This window comes from Lactuca saligna, chromosome 7 (genome assembly GCF_052625555.1).
Source record: "Lactuca saligna cultivar CGN05327 chromosome 7, ASM5262555v1, whole genome shotgun sequence".
Taxonomy (NCBI): Eukaryota; Viridiplantae; Streptophyta; class Magnoliopsida; order Asterales; family Asteraceae; genus Lactuca; species Lactuca saligna.
Window position 1 is genome coordinate 169,676,354 of NC_136423.1, and position 2,957 is coordinate 169,679,310.

Sequence of the window (2,957 nt, forward strand, 5' to 3'; positions counted from 1 at the left end):
TTTAGTATCTGTTTTAGTTAGTTTAAAACTTAGAAATTTTTTTGAAATATCACTGATACTCGCCGAGTGCAGTTGCACCTACTCGGCGAGTAGCAGTTTACTCAGCAGTAGATTTTCTTTATTTTTACAATTTTTTTTGTTCTTTTTACGCTTTTTTATTTGATTGATTTCAGGACTTTCATGACCAGAGGAGAAAACACACCACTGGTACCCCCGTTTGAAGACCCCGAATCCGCATTGAAAAGAAACAAAGGGAAGGACGTGGAGAGTTCAAGCACACCAAAGAAATCACCATCGTCAAACTTAAAGACTGTTTTTGGGAAAAAGAAGAGCAGTAAATCAGGAGCTTCTAGCGCTTCTTTGATAATTGAGGAGCCAATTCAAGAAGATATTGGATACAAGACCGAGGAAGAAGAGGAGGCAACGTACGAGCAAGAAACCGAATCGGAGGAAGAGTTAGCGTTCACTATGGCTAACATTGATGAAATCCCCATGGGAGAATGGAAGAAGAGGATGTGCAACGACCATGGCCCGGGACTTGTGCAACCCGCAATTCCCGCTACTACTACCTTCGAGCTAAAAGGTCATATCCTAGCTTCACTCAAGGAAATACCTTTCTATGGGAAAGATCATGAAGATGCATACAAACATTTGGATGAAGTAAATGATGTTGCTGATTACTTCAATATTCCAAATGTAACCCGCGAAACGCAACTACTTCGTATGCTTCCGGTAACCTTCAAGGGTGCTGCTAAAGACTGGCTCAAGTCACTTCCCCCCGGATCAGTCACTACTTGGGCCAGAATGAAGGAAGAATTTATTGATCACTTTTCCCCACCATCCAAGATAGCCAAACTGAAGAAGGCCATTGCAAACTTTGAACAACAAGCTGGAGAATCTTTATATGAAGCATGGGAGAGGTACAAAGGTGTGCTCAGAAACTGCCCATACCATGATCTAAACAGTCAGCAAGAAGTTTCCATCTTCTATGAAGGAGTCAATGTTACAACCCGGCAGTTGCTAGACTCACAAGGCCCACTTACAAAGAAGCCACCCCCGGTGATTAAAGAATTGATTGAAGAATTCTCTAAACACTCTAGAGAATACCACAACCCTAGGAATGATGTCACGAGGGGAGCCGCGTACGCTGCTACTGAAGATTTATCCACGGTCATGGCCATGTTAAAAACCATGGATAGGAGAATGGACAAAATGGATCAAACTATCCATGCTATACGGGTGGGTTATGAAAACTGCAATGGACCTCACCTCACTAGAGATTGCGATTTGGATGAGAATGGCAACAAAAAGGCACAAACATGTTATTCGAGCGGTGACCGGTATGATGAGGACTGTCGCAAACAAAAGAAAGAGTGGCTGCCTTACGAAGAGTACAAGAAGGCCAAGGAAGAGAAGTATAGACAAAAAGGGAGAGGCTTTTATCAAAAGGAGGAGCCGGTGCAAGAGAGGAAGCCAAGCTTGGAAGATATGCTTACTAAATTTGTGGCCGCTTCCGAGAAAAGACATAGTGACCATGATGCTGCTATCCAAGAAACAAGAACAATGCTCAGGAACCAGCAAGCATCCATCCACAACATAGAAACGCATCTTGGGCAACTTGCTCAACAACTAAACCAAAGGTCATCGGGTGAGCTTCCTAGATAAACCGAGAACAACCCACGAGCGCACAAGTAAACACTGTCACAACAAGAAGTGGGAAGATCATCACTCCCCTGGCCCCCATTCGAATTGAAGCAACCAGGTACTCACAAAAGGAAGGAATGGAAGAACAAGTAGAAAACCAAGATTCACAATCTGAGAGTTCTACTCGCCGAGTAGGGCCGATGGACTCGGCGAGTACCCCTGCTAAAACGAATGAACAGCCTCCCTTGAAGCCATACCAGCCTCCAATGCCATACCCAGCCCGAGCCAAGAAAGAGAAGCAGGAAGAGGAATATCAGAAATTTCTAGACCACATTAAAACTCTTCAAATCAACATTCCTTTCATTGAAGCCGTCATGCAAATGCCCAAGTATGCTAAGTTCCTTAAGGAACTCCTCACCAACAGAAGAAAGATGGAGGAAGTGCAGAAGGTAGTGCTTAATGAGAACTGCTCCGCCGCAATGCTAAACAAGTTACCAAAGAAGAAGTGTGATCCGGGGAGCTTAACTTTACCTTGCCAATTTGGCAACTTGGCTGCAATTCATGCCTTAGCTGATTCTGGAGCAAGTGTGAACCTTATGCCATACTTGTTCTTTAAGAACCTAGACCTCCCGGAGCCAAGGCCAATTCGAATGGCAATTCATTTGGCAAACAAGACTGTCACCTTCCCAAGAGGCATTTGTGAAGATTTGCTATTGAAAGTGGACAAATTTGTCTTCCCGGCTGATTTCATCATTCTAGACATGGAGGCGGATCCGCAAGTGCCAATTATCCTTGGAAGGCCCTTCCTCAACACAGCTAGCGCTATCGTAGACATGAGAGATTCTAAGCTCACATTGCGAGTTGGGGACGATTCAGTGACATTCGGGGTAGACCAAGCCATGAAGTACTCAAGGGGTAGTGACGACACGACTTTCTCAATCGACATGCTTGACGAACTATTGGAAGAAGACATACCTGAAGATTCCAGCAAGTTTGCAGCTTTGGATGAAGCATTTAACCCAGAAAAGGACTTACTAGAGATTGAAAGACTGTTGGAAAGTATGAAGAAATAAAGAAGCAATCTGAGAGCCCTACTCGCCGAGTAGACCCGATCTACTCGCCGAGTACATCTGAAGCAAAGCCAGAAGTCGTGAATGCAGCTACCAACTCGCCGAGTACCAAACCTGCACTCGGCGAGTCCGTCACTAAGCACAACCAATTGGAGCTTAAAACACTACCTGACCATCTAGAGTATGCCTTTCTAGAAGAAGGAAATCAGAAGCCTGTGATCATAGCCTCAGACCTATCCAAGA

At 44.5% G+C, this 2,957-nt stretch overlaps 1 non-coding gene across 1 annotated transcript; it reads right to left on the reverse strand.

Moving 5' to 3' along the window:
- Positions 1 to 852: 852 nt before the first annotated feature.
- On the reverse strand, positions 853 to 959 carry LOC145007699 (small nucleolar RNA R71). Its single transcript, XR_013663071.1, has one exon. It is a non-coding gene; the product is annotated as a small nucleolar RNA R71 (small nucleolar RNA).
- Positions 960 to 2,957: the final 1,998 nt, after the last annotated feature.